The sequence below is a fragment of the Fukomys damarensis genome, unplaced genomic scaffold, assembly GCF_012274545.1.
Source record: "Fukomys damarensis isolate Sample0158 unplaced genomic scaffold, DMR_v1.0_HiC HiC_scaffold_36, whole genome shotgun sequence".
Taxonomy (NCBI): Eukaryota; Metazoa; Chordata; class Mammalia; order Rodentia; family Bathyergidae; genus Fukomys; species Fukomys damarensis.
This window is the reverse complement of record NW_022900948.1, coordinates 41,236,517-41,252,796: the sequence shown is the minus strand read 5'-3', so window position 1 is coordinate 41,252,796 and position 16,280 is coordinate 41,236,517. Positions and strand designations below refer to the sequence as shown.

The 16,280-nt window shown below is 51.3% G+C and overlaps 2 long non-coding RNA genes across 2 annotated transcripts in view; one reads left to right on the top strand and one right to left on the bottom strand.

The window, feature by feature from the left end:
* The first annotated feature begins 1,586 nt into the window (after nucleotides 1-1,586).
* The window catches only part of LOC104854894, a 16,256-nt gene continuing 1,562 nt past the window's right edge, over nucleotides 1,587-16,280 (top strand). The window contains exons 1-2 of the long non-coding RNA XR_778241.1: nucleotides 1,587-1,733; nucleotides 11,286-11,429. This is a non-coding gene — a long non-coding RNA (uncharacterized LOC104854894). The remainder of the gene's footprint in view (nucleotides 1,734-11,285; nucleotides 11,430-16,280) is intronic.
* LOC104854895 overlaps nucleotides 5,319-16,280 on the bottom strand; it is a 21,254-nt gene continuing 10,292 nt past the window's right edge. The window contains exons 2-3 of the long non-coding RNA XR_778242.2: nucleotides 6,103-6,150; nucleotides 5,319-5,504 (exon numbers count right to left, since the gene is read on the bottom strand). This is a non-coding gene — a long non-coding RNA (uncharacterized LOC104854895). The remainder of the gene's footprint in view (nucleotides 5,505-6,102; nucleotides 6,151-16,280) is intronic.

Here is a 16,280-nt window from a genome sequence, read left to right as displayed (position 1 = left end):
ATGCTCTGAGCTGCCTCTTCTGGAACCTTCTGAGGTCCAACGGCAAGAGCGCTGGCCCCTCCCCACTTTACAGACAGGAACCCTGAGGCATTGAGGTTAAGAACCTGGCACGGGGTCACTGGCAAATTGGCCTCACGGGCATATGGGGAGGCCTGGGCAGCCCCTCATTCCTCCCGTCACGTCTCACTGCTCTGCTCAGCAAGCGTGGGGTGCACAGGCCACCTCTGCCACCCTGGCTGCTCGTTAGGCAGCTTCCACCCAAGCCCCCTTGGCCTCTCGATGACGGCAGTGCACAGAGGCCACTAGGGCTCCCGTGGCCGTGATCGAGGGCTCCCCGGCCCCCTCCACTGGCTTCCTCAGCCTTAACAGAAATCACATGTGAGCTCAGAGCCGCCAGGGCGCACAGCCTGGCCTGCCGACTCCTGCAAATCCACCCTCAAACGTGGCCTCTTTGGCCTCCCGCTCTCCTGTCCCAAGGTGTGGTCTCCGGGGCCCCCCAACTCACCAAGGATGGCAGAGCTTGGAGTGGGCCCAGGACCATTAAGCTTTGACCTTGGCCAGCCCTTGAGCAGCCCTGGGAGGAGCACCTGGTTTTCAGGTGAGGACTTCAAGCTCAGAGAGGTGGAAAAACCTGCCTGGGCCACACAGCCAGCAACTGGCAAAACCCCAGGGCCTGAACCAGACTGGAATATCCAACTCTCGTCCCCTGCCCTTGACCTCTGACCCAGAACCCAGGAAAGCACAGACTCAGGTGGCCGGTGGCACGGTGGCTCCTACTGGGTTCCTAGGAGAGAAATTGCTCTCAATTTCCCCTGCTTTTCCCTTCCACTCAGTTGGGAAGAAAGACCCTGTCTGGTGTTGGCTTGTGTACACCTCTTCAAAACCCCAACCAGCCTCCTACACAAAGATGCAAGCCCTGGCTGGAGTCAGCCACAGGCTGCAGACACTGGCTGGAACCTAATCACCCTGCTGTGTGTTCACTCTACTTATCTTTATAGTTGCCTCCATCTATAGCATGCAAGGCCTGTTTTCCCATTAATAACAATAATGATAAAAAATACAGCTGAGACATATCCAGCACTCACAAGAAGCCCAGCGTTGTTCTGAGATCTGCATATTTTAACCATCTAATCCTCGAACATCCTATAGGGTAGGACCATCACCCTGCACACCCCTGCTGCAGAGACAAGGAAAGTGAGACACAGAGAGGTTAGGACTGACCCTAAGCTCTCAGGGCTAATAAGTACCAGGGCCACAATTTGGATCTTTCATAACTACAGTGTCTCTGACAGTGAGGTAAATTTTCCTTTTAAAATGAACTTTTATAGAAGAAAATCTTTACAGTATGTATGGGAAAAAATAATCATCCACACAGTGCACAAAAATTATAAAGGCAGCACAGGAGTGCTGAGTTTGTAAATACTGAGCTATCCTGTAACCTGCCCGCCGGCATAGGCATGATGTCATCAGCTCATAGGCCCCACCCCTTGGCTCAGAGCCAATGAGAATGAAGCCTGGTTTGAAGCGTTACATTGGTCCCACCCTGGAACCCATGAGAACAAAGCCCAACTTGGGTGTGGCAGAGGCCTCACTCTCAGGCCTGGAGCCCTTGAAATGGCTTGGGCTACTGTTCTGAACTTGGGGTCAGGGAGCAGCCGTCTGGCCTGAGTCCATCCTCAGAGGGTAAGGGGCATCTGTCAGGCATCATCTAGACTCTTCACCGTCCCTCACAGGTAAATGCAAATGAATTATGCTACATGGCTCCCGATGTCAGCTGGTGACAGGAGCATCTCGATCCTCTAGGTACAGATGCACCTGTAGCCAACTCTTCGCCTGGACTGTCCTTGATTCCAGCCAATGGAACTCCCATGTGTGCTTCATCTGGGAGAGAAGGTTGCCTATACTGAGGAGAATGATGGCGCCCTCTTCCTCCCTTGGCTAGAGAAAGCAGCTCAGTGGGCTCTGCGCATGGGTTCAACCCAAGACTCTGTCCCCAAGTGGCAAACTGTATCAGTGTGAGGACAAGCATGAGGGGGCATGGAGGAACCAGGGGGGCAGAATGCAAGAAGGTGCTCATCCTGGGTGGAGCAGACTGGCACTCATGCTCCTGAGCGTGAGCAGCTCTTCGTGTGCCTAGCTGCTCTCCCTCAGCCTGAGTCCAGGCATCATCTTGATGTCTTGATCCTTGGTCACCTGTGACCGGGAAGATATCATTTCATGCACCTGCATGCCTGTGACCTGTGACCCTCAGACCTCCGCAGTGGCAGGCACCAGAGGGCAGATGACCCACACTTCCCTAGCACACACCCTCGTCCCATAAGCTCCCCAGCAGGGGACCTCCTCCTGGCAGCTCTGGGGTTCTCCAGGGTCGAGGAGATGCGAGTGGGATCACCTACAGCACTCTCCTTCCCTGTCCTGGGGAGGCTGTGTCAAAGCTGCCTGCAGCCCCCAAAGAGCTCATGTCAAGCAGGGTTGGTGCAGACTTGGGAGGAGCTCAGCCACTGCCCTGAGTCCCCAGTGTCCCTGGTGAAAATGACCCTGAGCTGGACACATCTCTCAATGGCTCATGGTGCCAGGAGGGGACAGCATATTCCTTCTGAGCAGTTCTTGTTTGTGATGCATAATGGACACATTCATTGTGGGAAGTTGATACATAAACATAGTACATCTCAATCATTTTTCCCTCCTTTTCTCCTCTCTCCCACCTCCTATAGATGACCTCCCCTCTCCAAAAGATCTTCTTGTTTCCTATCATCCGTCTCTTATTTTGCTCTTTAAATTATTTACACTTTGGGTTTTTCCTATAAGGAAAACCACATGATATTTAACCTTCTGTGTCTGATTTATTTCACTTTGCACTATGGTCTCAAGGTGCATCCGTTTTCCTACAAATGACTCAAATGTGTCCTTCTTTATGGCTGAGTAGTACTCCGTTGTGCGTAACTACCACATTTTCTTTATCTATTCATCTGCTGATGGACATTCAGGCCCTTTCCAAGATTTAGCTATTGTGAGTTGTGCTTCTGTAAAGATGGGTATGCACATATCACTGTATTATAGTGTCTTTAACTCTTTTAGGAAAATACTCAGAGAGAGTAGAGCTGCATTAAATGGAATTTCTATTTTTAGTTTTTGGAGGAATCACCGTGTCGATTTTCACGGTGGTTGTACTAGCTTGCCTTCTCACCCACAGTGCGGAAGGGTTCCTTTTTCCTCACAAGCTTGTCAGCATTGAGCGGGGAGTGTTGTGATGAAATCCATTCTTTCTGGATTCAGGTGGAATTGCCATATTATTTGTTGCATTTCTTTCATGGCCAAAGATGCCGAACATTTTTTCATGTTTTCATTGGTCATTTGTACTTCTCTTGAGAAGTGTGTATTCATTTCACTTGCCCATTTAGTGGTGTTTTGGTTTGAGACAGTCCCATTATGTAGTTCAGACTGGCCTCAAACTCACTGGGTCACCCAGGCTGGCCCTGAACTCATGGCAATCCTCCGACCTCAGCCTTCCAAGTGCTGGGATGACACCATCTTTCAACTGCTCATTTTAGAGTTGGATCTTTTATTTGGGGGGAATCTAGTTTTTGAGTTCTTTATATAATCCAGATATTGGTCCTCAGAACCAATATCTTGTCCTTCACCCTCAACCCATTCATGCTAACTTCCTTCTTCCCTTCAGGGTCACAGACACAACCTCATTGCTTCAACTCCACCAGCAAGTGCCCAGTCCCCTAAACCCCCCCTCATGCTGGCCACCAGGTACCAAGTGCTGCTTGCTCATTCTGTTCTAGGCGCAAGGCTTGGGAACAAAATGCCACCACACACATTTTGTAGGGGAGAAAAATCCATCAGAAAGGGCTAAGAATTTGCCTTGGGTCATGCAGCTTCTAAGTGTAGGGCCCAGGTGAGTTCCAGACCTAAGTCTGCGGCGCTCCGCTGCTGCAGTGCTGGAGAAAGGAGACCATCCATATTCCAAGGCTCCCTTCACCCATGGCTTCTCAGCCCCAGGACTGATGCTGCAAAGCCATGCTCTGTTTCCAGGAAATGTGAGGATCTCCAGGCCCCTAGAACTTGAAGAATCGAGTCTCCCAGAGCTCTGCACGATAATTCAAGTCCGGCTTCAGATCTCCTTGCTCTTCCTCACCCCCTCTTTGTCCTCCACTCCCAGCAGACTCTGGAAGCCACTGTGCTTTCCCACTAGCTCAATACTCATCCCTGGTGCAGGTCCTCAGCCCTTTCCTTGTGTCAAGATAACCAGCCCTGGTCAGACAAGATCAGCCCCATGTGATCTCTGAGTCAACACTGGCCGGGGGAACAAGTAACCCCAGAGTGTCAGAGGTAGCTCGACCACCATCAGTGGGATCTCAGTGTGTGTGTAAGGAGGGGACACGCTGAAGTTCTCCTTCCCTACTGGCCAAGCCCATTAGTAGACCAGAGCCCTGCCTACTGCCCCTGCAGCGCTCCAGCTTTCTGCCAGGGAGGCACCCTCTCCTCTCCCTGACAAAAGCAGGAGCTCTGATCCTCAGAGTGAACTTTAAGGCAGGGAAAGCAAGGTATTGATCTTTTCCCAGCACTGCCCTGATCCAATGACAACAGTGACACTGGTCCAAAGCTGGTCAGAGTCCCCATCGCCCAAGCAATCCGCTTATGGGACCTGGGTCACACCTGTGGGGCTCAAAAAAGTTCACCTGCCAGCTCCCCCTGGCCCAGCTGGCCCCGCCCCATGATGCCCATGAAGGAGCACAGCCCCGCTCCTCAGAGGAACTCTGCTCCCACCTGCGGAGATCCCAACACATGCATACACTTGCACGCACACACTCGTACACGCACACACAGAGAATGTCTGGCCCTGTCTCTCCTTTCCCATCTGCCTAGTTCTTTCTAAGTCCCTTAGGTCTCTGCTAATTCCCTGACCCTGCAATCATTTGAGTTCCTCTGTTCCATCTTCTCACTGCTGCTTAGGCTTCTCAGAATAGCAGCTCCTGGTGATTACCAGTGGTCAGCAGAGTGACTGTTCCACAGTGTCCCACTCTGGAAGGTTCCCCTGTGCCTTTTGCTATCTCTGGTATGTGGTAGCCTGGAAGAAATACTGAGAAATGAGCAACTGAGCAGCTGCCTGCTCGAAGGGTCCCATCCTAGAAAAGCAGCCACTGAGTGGCAGTGACCTCACCGCAGGAGACAGCAGGCCATCACCTCTGTGCAGTGACTTTCTGAGCCAGAGGCGCTGATGGCTCTGACCATCATCCTGAGATGGGACTCAGATCCCAGTGCAAAGAAGACTGGGGTAGTGATCGATTCCTTACCTTCATGCAGGCCAGCTGCAGACCTCATCCTTGCTTCCAAGGTGCCAAGGCTGGTCCCTCTCTCCCTCTGACCACAGCCTCCATCCTCGGCGAGCCATTGTCAGGGTCTCGGTGACCCTCTGAGAAGGTGCTATGTGTCGATTGGTGTCCCTCAAAAGGACATGTTGAGCCAGGTGTCTGCAATCCCAGCACTCTGGGAAGCTGAGGCAGGAAGATTACAAGTTCAAGTCCAGACTGAGCAACTTAGCAGCTTTTTGAGACGCTGTCTCAAAGTTTAAAAAAAAAAAAAAAAGCCACGTTGAGGTGTTAACACCCAGAACTTGTGAATGTGAACTTATTTGGAGGTAGAGTCTTTGCTGATGTCATCAAGTTAAAATGAGGCCAGTGCTGTCCTCATAAGGGGAAAGAAACAGCAGGGAGATGGCCATGGTACAGCAGAGGCAGAGACCACAGTGGAGCATATACAAGCCAGGAGCTGTCACGGTTGCTGGCAACATGAAGCTGGACAAGGCCAGGGAGGATCCTTCCCAGAGCCCTTGGAGGGAGCATGGCCTGGCCAACACCTTCCCTTCAGACTTCTGGCCTCCAGAACTGTGGAAGAATAGATCCCTGTTGTTTTAAGCCTCCATCTTTGTGATACAGTAAGTCCCCAAATTACAAAGATTTGAGCTGCAAACTTTTACAAATACAAATGAACCTCAAACCACAAACATTCGTAGACTCGAACAATTCACAGAAGTAGCCCACGTGTCTGCCGGACATGGTCCCAACTGTGCTGCCGTGCGCTTACAGTACTTACGGTGCGACAGCGGACAGTCGTACAGTGCTGGATCAGAGCCCAGGAGGTCTGGAAAAGAGGGAAAGCAGTGGTGATGTGGAGGTTGGCTTTTTAGTGCTTCACATTATATATTTGTGTCAAGGGTGAATAAGACTCACTTTGTTGGACTTACAAATGAATTGGTTTATGAAGGGAACTCATTGGTAAGTTGGGGACTTACTGGTGGTAGCAACCCTGGGAGTCCGAAGCTAAGAGCTTCCTGTCCCCTGTGAGTCACAGGCCAGAAGGTCCCTGTTCTTGGCTGGGATCTGGGCATGGAAGCTGCTCCCCATCAGCAAATGGTGGGGTGCTGTTGGGGCTCAGATGTGGGACTGGCATGGCAGTCGAGGATGGGAGGGAGTCTGGGAGCAGCTGCCCAGGGAGCAGTGGGCTGGGGGCTGAGCTGGTGCCACGCACCCGCAGGCTGCCCAGCTGCCCTCTCTAGAGACCACCCTATCTAGAAAGGACCCCAGCTCCTCCCTCCATAGCCTCTTTCGTTAGCATCTCAGGGAAGACTGCAGCACTTGGCTGAGCTGCCAGCTCCCCAGAGCAGAGAGCCTGGAAATGGGGGCCGTGACTTAAGCTTGGACAGAGGGATTAATTCCAATAACACCAGCTGCCCTGTTGAACATCTGCTCTGTGGCCAGAGCTTGCTGCATGCACCTGCCCGAGTGGAAGGTAATGGCTTCCCCGCTTTATACAGGGGCAAACGGGGCCTCGCAAGGCCCTTCATGAGTGTCCTACCTCCCCAGGGATGAGAGATGCTGTCAGAGAGATGCTTTAGATCTTGATGCCCAAATCAGAGGCCACCCCCGGGAAGACTCATAGAGTGAGACATGTCAGTAACTTGGGCCCGGGAGGGGACAATGGGGCCATGATCAGAAAGGTGAGGCACAGACCATGTTGGAGGCTGCCTGCCTGTCTCAGCCCCTGAGACTCCAGCCTCCTACAGCTACCCCTGGGCTCCGCCCTGCACAGGCCTAGGCCAGAGAGACTCCAGCCCAGGGTCCAGTGAGCTTTGCACCTAGGTGGGGCTGGGGAAGCATGCTTCTCCTTGAAACTCACACTGCTTTCTTGGCGCACTATGAGCTTCAACAAAGCCTCCAGGTGATCGTCCCCTAGGCTGGCACTGGCCCAGTTTCTCACAGCCCCAACTGCTCTGGTCTATGCTGAGGCCACCTACTTCTGGCCTCCTCCCAGGCTTCTTTGCACAGAGCAGTCTATGGACTCACACACAGCAGACAACTCAAGAGGTGTGCGTCCAGCTCCTACCACACCTGGCCAAAAGTCACCCTTCTGGGGATGCTGAGGAGATAGGATAGCACAGTGGTCAGCGGCAAAGAATCCAAATGCAGAATTCAAGGTCCAGTGTAGCTACACACCAGCTGTGTGACCTTGGCCTTGCGACTCACGCTTTCTGTGGCTCATCCATAGCCCCTCACTCATAAGGGTATTGTGTGGAAGTGAACTAAACATGGAAGCACTCAGTAGATGTTGGTTCTCATCATCATGTTATGATTACAGTGTGGCTCCGTAATTGACTGGAGATGAACACCTCGCAGTCAGGGACAATTAGCTCCTCAGCCCCAGGAATGGGGAATTTTTGCCCACACCAGTGGGACACACATTCATGTAGGCTGCCCTGACAACAGGGAGACACAGAGTCCCAGAGTCCATGAGGTGTCCCTGTGTGTCGTTGGCTGGAGAAGCAGGGAGAGCCCAAGTCCAAAGAAGTATGGAGTGGACATTTGTGGAGATGCTTAGCTGAGAGGGGCTTTAGCTCCAGAAATAAAGAGATGGGGCAGCAGTGCTGCACGGACCTGATGGCTCTCTGAGCATGATTCTGGGCTGCATTTCCCAGCCTGGGACTCCTAGAGATACCCTGCTCCTTGAAATAAGTACTCCTTTAGAACTTAAACTGGGTAGAATGGGTTTGGTTATTTGTATCTGAAAAGCAGATGTCATTCCTGCCCTAGAAAGCAAAAAGGTGGAAAGTGAGTGGCGCTGGAAAGAATTTGCCATGAGAATTTCCCGTTTGCAGGCAAAATGAAGCCCTTCCTTGCTTGAGTTTCCTGGCAAATGTACGTCAACAGCGTCCCAAGTATGGCTGAGACAGGAAGGAGACCAGAGCCCAGCAAGGGCCATCACCCCTTCCCGGACTCTTTATCCTCCCAGAAACTCCTTCTGTCTCCTTCTGGGCCTTTCTTAGTGGCCGGCTGAGCTCAGGCACTGTCCTTGCAACTCCTTTTCCACAGGATGCCCCTGCAATGGTCTCATCCACCCCACCTGAGTGCCAAGGATTCACATCTCTCCCTCCGGTCTCGTCCCCTGCGCTTCTGTGGACCCAGAAACACAGGCGCTTTCTCCCTGGCTATCCAAGTCTCCCCCAAACCAAGAAACTCACACTGAGCTCTTCCTTCTACTACAAAAAGCCTGCCTGCTCTCTCCCTCCCTTCGTGAATAATGTCTTCTGGCTTCTAGTTCCTTCAGCAATAAACATCCAGGAGAGCTCCCTCTCTCCCGCAAGTAAACCTCATCAGCCAGTCCTGTCTGTTCTACCTTTTACACATCTTTCCAATCTGACCCTTCTCCCCGGCCCCTGGCCACTGCCACAGCCCAGATGCACATTACTGCTCACCTGGGCCTTCCTATCAGAAGTGGAAGCTCAATAAATCTTTTTCAATAAATAAACCTCATTTAAAGTCTGAAATACAAGAACAAGGCCCTACCTGCCCTGACTCAGAAACAGCTGTGTCTAATCCAGAACCCAAATCTGAGCTGAGAAATTGGAGCTCGTCTCTGTGTCTGGAGGAAATTTCTCTCCTGCAACTCAAAGGATGAAGCCCGGGCAGTCACAAATGGCTCAACACGTTCTACCAAGATCCCTTATTGCATTTTAGTCAAAGAAAAACAAGTGTCGATGGGGAGAGGGTTAACAGTTTATTCTATTTTTTTCTGAGTGATTTTATCACTGTCGTTAGAACATTCATTGAAGTAAGTGAGGAATCCATCACAGGCTGACAGCAGTGTGCAGACTAATGGCTGTTAGATGGTAATAATTTTTAATATGATTTTTATTTCACTTAATTTCATATGTGCTTGACAAAAGGTCCCCAGTCACTGGGGAGCAGTGCAGAACTGGGGATATGCTCACAGGAAGGCCTATTAAGCCAGGTGCTAGAAGCATTTCAAAGAAACAACTTTGCCCAGGGTGGGAGCAAGGAGGAACTTGGTTGGGAGAAGGGGGCAGGTTTGGGGCAGGATGTCACGGGCATGCCTTGTGATGCCAGAGCCAGGGACACAGGCGCCTATGTGATGGGCATCCCACAGCCACACCACGGACTTGCCGGAGCACACACAGAGTCTCATCTTGAGAGAGGACACACAGTCACACCCAATAAGTCACACTCCGCGTTTTCATAACAGAAGAGGACTATGCATATAGACACGTAGGATGCAAGGGGAGGGAAGGGGGGAGGATGGAGAGGAAAGAAAATGGAGGGGGAGGTGGAAAGGAGAGAAGGAGGGAGAAATTGGGAGATAGAAAGAGCTGACCTAGCCTCTCCGTAGAGACTCTGTGCACCTAGAAGCCCCAGCGAAAGGCTCTCAGCCTCTCTTTGGTTCCCCCTAAATGGGGGAGAGAACCACAGCCTGGTGGAGCCAGGTGTTGTGCACTCCTGGCCACAAACCAATCCAGGGGCTTCTTGCTGATGAACTTGGCTCATTGCTCTTTCAGTTTGGGGCTGAGAGGGCTCTGCTGCTACGACCATGAGAGAAGACTCTAAGTCAGTGATGGCGGACCATTTAGAGCCTTCGATGATACGAACCGCCTGCTGTGGCACGCGTGCCATAGGTTCGCCACCGCTGCTCTAAGTCATACTGCTAAGCTTACACCCCAGCTCTGCCCTCACCAGCTCGGCAGCCTCTGCTGAACTATGTCATTTCTTTGGGGTTCCTGCTCCATAGAACTGGGAGGAAATTGTAAGGATTAAGTGAGAGCCTGGATCCTCAGAAAAAGGTTATCTAGTATGATTTCCACTGTGATTATTTTCCTCCAATTTCTTCTGGAAAGGTTGGGAATTAGCTTTTCTCAGGTTCTCTTAGGATGGTGCGGAATTTTTTTAACGCTGAGGAAGTCATCGCATGGTGTCAGTCCTCCTCAAGACTTTGTCTTCTCCTGCCTGGTTTGGGAGCCCTGGTGCCCTGCAGGATTGAGGGAGAAGTCAGACTAAATCTTACTAAGGTTGCTCACTGTCTACACACACACACACACACACACGCACGCACGCACGCACGCACGCACGCACGCACGCACACCCTTTCAGATACTCTCTCTAGTTCCCAAAGAGCCTCAGGCTGTCAGCAGAGAACTCTGAAAACTCTCAGAACCGCGGACAGCAACAGACCTCTGTCCGTGGTGCTGCCTGGCCTCCTTTCCCCCATTGCAGTGTCCACACCACACCCTTGCGCCTTCCACGTACCACCCAGAAAGACACCAATCTGGAGACTGAGGCTCCATGAGAAGCGGGAAATTTGACATCTAGAGAGACCTTAAATAAAGAGTACCGTTGGGAGTCCAGCCACTTCCCTCCTCTTCACCCAGGAGGCATCTTTGAGCTCTCTTTCTCTCTCCCACCCCCAGAATTCATCTCAGTCTAGGCTACAAGATGGGCTGATAATTCATATACTTTTACTGTGTATGAATTTTGGGACAGAGGTTTATATCTCTATGTCTCTGCTAATTCTCCAATAACCCCAGTGAGGTAGGTGTTAGTATTACCTCCAATCTGCAGATGAAACATCTAGAGATCAGAGCAGTTACTTGCTCAGCCAAGTTCACACAGCAAGGGCTGGACAAATGGAAACTGCTACGTGCCTAGCTTTCAATCTCCAGTGGTCCTGTCTTAGTGACTCGAGTGGCCATCATCTTTGTCATGTATACTTGGCAAGAAGAAACTCAGCACATGTCTGCTGATGAATAGATCAATGAATATGTGATTCTCAAAGCCCATGTCCTAGATTCTTTAGTGCTCTGTCACCTGGCTGGGAGAAGTTCACCTTCACATTTGTTTCTTGAGACACTGACTTTCCTCCACCTATCTCTATTGGCAGAATCTTTCTCCCCACCCTGAAGCCTGATGCAAGCCTCTATTTCCCCTCCACAGGACTTGACCATCTTGAATCTTCCTGGATCTAAGAAGGAATGTCCCGAGATCTGGCTTCCCTCTCCAGGAGCAGGCTAGGCTGGCAAAGCTCCCAGAAAAGCCCTGCCAACCCTACCCCTTTGGCTGGAGCTGTGGTGAAAAGCTGTAAGTGCCCATGAACAGCAATGACCACTGTCATTACCGTTCCCGTGGGGCATCAGAGTTGTCTCCACCTTGGCATCTACTGCAGACAAGCTCAAGCTGGCTTCCACAGTGGAGGCAAGTCCATGAGAGGGACGTGACCACTTCTGACTCAAGAGTGGGAAGGATTTCAAGGATCCCCCACCTCACAGTGCACGAGCTCCAAATTTATGCCCTTGGCGTGGGACACAGGCACTTGCAGTGGCTCATTCCTCCCAGAAGCCTGTGTGTAAATCTCCAGGGAGGGAACAGTCACCCAGACACGTGCCAACCACAAAATAACAACAACCTACTACTGTTCATTTAGCAGCTACTATGACCCCAGCACTAGGCTAGAAATGAGTCATACAAGGTTAGCCAAGCAAGGTCCTGGCCCTCAGGAATCCCAAAGATTGACAGAAAATAAAATACAACTAAACAGGCAATGTATACCAGACAATTCACTGTCAGAGATGACTGAAGAGGAGATGAGTTAGGGCTCCCCCTGGGCTACGTCAGCTGACAGAGTTCTGTCCCCATGACTGCCTTCCCTCTCGGGTTCCACTTGCCAAATGTCCCAGCTCCAGACAGCACAGTCAGGTAGAAGCCATAAACCTACTTAAAGGCACAGATTCAGGAAGCACACCACTTTTACTCAAATCCCACTTCTTCCACTTACAAGCTCTGTGCCTTTGTACGAGTTATTAATCTCTCTAGGCCCTGACATCCTCAGCTGTGAAATGGAATAATAACATCTAACCTATCTCAGGGGGTGTTGTAAGGATTAAATGGGTGAATGATTGTGAAGAGATTAGAGCAGGGCTCAGCACACAGCAAAGGCTGGAGAAGCACTGGGTAGCAGTGGTGTCATCGCCCCAGTGCCCCAGTCCACCACAGGATGCCACCAAGTGGGGGTGGGGTGGGTCTGTCTTCACACCTGCTTCTGAGTCACTCACTCCTGGCCCAAGATGACCCGGCTGGATTAGATCTCTACCTCCATCTCAACCTCTAGGCAGGCAGCAGGCAGTCCCTGTGCTCCTCCTCTGCGTCCTCTGGCATTACTGTTAGAATCACCCTTAAATGGGCTTTGAGCTTGCTGAGCACTTGGCGTGTATCGTGCCATCCGAGTCCCCACAATACCCCTGTGGTAACGGGTCTTCTTATGGTCACCACTTTCCAGAAGAAGATACGGAGAGTCGCTGAGGTTTAAACCCAGGCAGAGTGATTCCGAACCCTGGGCTAGCCTGCCTCATCTACAAAGGGTGTCGGGTGGCCCTTCTCCAATGTCCCTTGATGCGCCCCCAACTCCTGCCCGGCTGTACTGTGGATCAGTGTCCCTGGACCTCTCCTTCCCACTCCCTCCTTGGCTTTGTTCACTTGAAGATTTTGCTACTGACCCTTCTGGGGTCCCAGTTACAAAAGGACAAGTTTGACTACCTTAGGCCATTCCTCTTGAATCCCTCCCAAGATAGGTCCTGGTCTCCCCTTCCTGTCTGATGCCACTGAGAGGACACCACTCAGCCTCCTCTTCCAGCCCCTCCCAGCCCATCACCTGACTTCCTTCCTTCAGGGAGGGTCATTAGAAGGTGGCCACCCCCTAACCTCCAGGGAGGCCTCCCACTTAGGCCTGGCACTTGGTGCTCTGGTCCAGTTTCCCCACCCATGAAATGCGGAGAGCTTCCTCTCTCAGATCCAGCTTGGCTGCCCTCGGAAGGACCAGATCCCAGTAGTGTGCCCACCCCTGCCCCAGAGGGTGAGACCACAGAAAGAAGCAAGAGGTTCTCAGAACCCTGGAAGAACCACTGCCTGTGCCCAGCTCCTTATTGTCGCATCCCCTTTTGTGCCATGAGATGAACTGGGCCATTTATAGGAAGTATAATTTGGAGGGTTAAACGCAAGTGCTTTGGAATCGCACGGAGAAGCATAGATGGATCCAAGTCTCAACTCTGTCTCTCATTGACAAATTACCCCATCTCATGGAGCCTCCATATTTTCAGTCATGAAATCAATGAGGTGAACAACATCTTCCATACCAGTTCCTCAGGGGATTTGGTTAAGATCACAATTGGGAAAGACCTGACCAGAGTGGGTCCAAAGCCCCAGTCACCTCTCTCTCGTGGACAAACAGTAAGAAGAGAGTGGGCTCCGACAGCCTCCACCTACAAGGCTGCTCGTTACTCAGGGGGTCCCCAAGTTCCCCACCAGAGCACGACAGCAGATGGGAGCTCCTCTGGAAGATGGTTCAGGGATCTTACGACAAGAAGTTACCATATGACCCAGTGTCCCCACTCCTAGATGCCCCGGGAGAACTGGAAGCACTTGTGTGCTTATGCACACTACAAGTGCAAGGATTTGTACAGGAGCGTTCAGGGCATGGTGAGTCACGGTAGGTGAAAAGTGGTAAACAACCCAAAACGGTCCATCTGTGGGTGGATGGGTGGACAAAATGCGGTATAGCCGTACGGTGGGATTCACTGGGTGACAGAAAGGAATGAAGAGCTGACTGCACTACAACACAGAGGAGCTTCTAAAACCCCATGCTAGGTAAGAGACCAGACACGAAAGGCCATGTTGCATGAGTCCATTTACAATGAAATCTCCAGAAAAGCCACAGAGACACAGAGTAGATGAGTGGTTGCCAGGGGCTGAATGAGGGGAAGAGAGGAAGTGCCTACCTGCTTAGTAGGCAAAGGGTTGGTGGTTCTTCTAATGTAGTGAAAATGTCCCAAATTAGATAGTAATGATGGTTGCACAACTTTGTAAATACACCAAAGCCAATGAGTGGCTAAAAGGGTATATTTTATGGCATATGCAATAGATATATTTTTGGGGTGAGGTGGAATCTCAGTGTTGTTTTCAACCTCACCTCACAAAGAATGGCTGCTATCAAGAAATCAACTAATAACAAATGCTGGCGGGGCTGTGGGGAGAAAGGAACCCTTCTCCATTGTTGGGGGAGTGCAGACTGGTGCAGCCACTGTGGAAATCAATATGGAGATACCTCAAAGAGCTGGGATAAGAGGTTCCATTGGACCCAGCCATCCGTCTGCTGGGCATCTTTCCAAAAGAATTAAAAGAATCCTATCAGTGATACACGCACACCCATGTTTATAGCAGCACAGTTTGTAATAGCTAAAACTTGGAAACAGCCCATTTGCCCATCAGTTGGAGACTGGATAAAGAAGATGTGGTATTTCTATAAAATGGAATACTACTCAGCCATAAAGAATGATAAATTAGATTCATTCATAGGAAATGGATACATTTTGAGGATATACTCCTAAGTGAAATAAATAAGTCACATGTGGGTAAATACTGAATAGTTTCTCTGGTGTGAAAAACTATAATGGTACATAAGATCCTAATGATATAATTGACAATGTAAAATAGGAAGAAAGGGGTTAAAGGTGTAGAGGAAGTGGGAAGGGTAGGGGAAAGGAAACAAGGGAAAAGAAAAAAAACATGAGAAAATGAAAAAATGGAAATAAAGTATTTGTAAATAGGGAAGGGAGGAGGGGATGAAGGGAGGGCAGGGACAAAGGGAAAAAAATGAGAACCAAGACCTGTCATGTAAGGGTACACGATCCCAATAATGAATGTAACTGTACTGTATACCTAAAATGTACCAATTAACTCAATGAGAAAAAAAGGAAATAGATATATTTTTAAATACTGGTTGATGAGAGTCTGAGCACTAGGCAGTGCCCTGAAGTCCTGTCCCACAAACCCAGGGAATCTGCAGAGCCCTGAAAGCCCTGACCCTAAGGGAAAGCTGGTTACAGGCCCCGAGCCTCTGCTGAGGGCCAGCTGCTGGAGCCGGCCCGAAACAAGCTTCTCCTGTGGCAGTGGGGACTATAAAGAGAGGGCTGAGCATCAGACGGTCCGTGTTCAAATGCTAGCCAGAGCACTTAGGGTCTTACGGCCTCAGGCAGGTCGTGCTCCTCTCCAAGTCTTAGTTTCAGTGTCCGTGAAACCGGAAACAGTAGCACTACCCACTTCACCAGGCTGTCATGAAAATTAAATAAGAGCATCAGGTAAACTGGCTGGGGCGGTGCTGCAGTGGTGCATGTGGGCCAGTAATAGCACTGAGCCCTCGGAAAGTCGTCCCGCCGTTCCAGCAGGCAGGCACTCCCACCCCAGTCTGAGGATCTGCCCGCACCCCTCCCCAACTCCAAGGTTTGGGAAGGCTGGGAAGCAGCAGGGGGTGTTGCTTGGGGTTAGGGGGCCATTTGAGGGCTGCCCAGGCAGGGCCCAAGCAACAGAAAGTAGACATTTGGAGGTCTGGGATGAGAGCTTGCCAGGCCTGGCCACTTGCCGGCCGGGGGCAGAGGAAGTCCAGGGGAGTGGAGGGGGACCGAGCTTTCCCAGGTTCCTGCTTGGGGAACAGGTGCCTGGGTTGCTGGACTGTGGGGCACCGCGGGGAAAAAAGCCTGGAACCCCAGCATAACAGAGAGCTCAGGGCTGGAGGACGAGGCGTGGCCCTGACCGGGAGGGAGGGGAAGGAGGAACCTTGGGAAGGGGGAGGAGAGAGCAGGACTGAGGGTGGAGAACTGAGAAGCGCCGGCAGGTAAGAAGGCAGGAGAGAAGAGGAACCTGGGAGCACCGCGGCGGGCACAAGAAGTCACCAGGGAAGGGAGCCCAAGGGCGCCCCAGGGGCTGAGAGATGGAAAGACGGTGTCCAGGGTAGCACTGAATCTCTCCTCGGGGAGGAGAATGGCTTCCTGGGTGGCAGAGCGGGTGCTGAGTGCTGCGTGCAAGGCCAACGCGGTGCAGAGGCAGGTGTAGGGTCCAGGGGGCCCCGAGAAAGGCGCGGAAGAGGCAAAAAAAAAAAAAAAA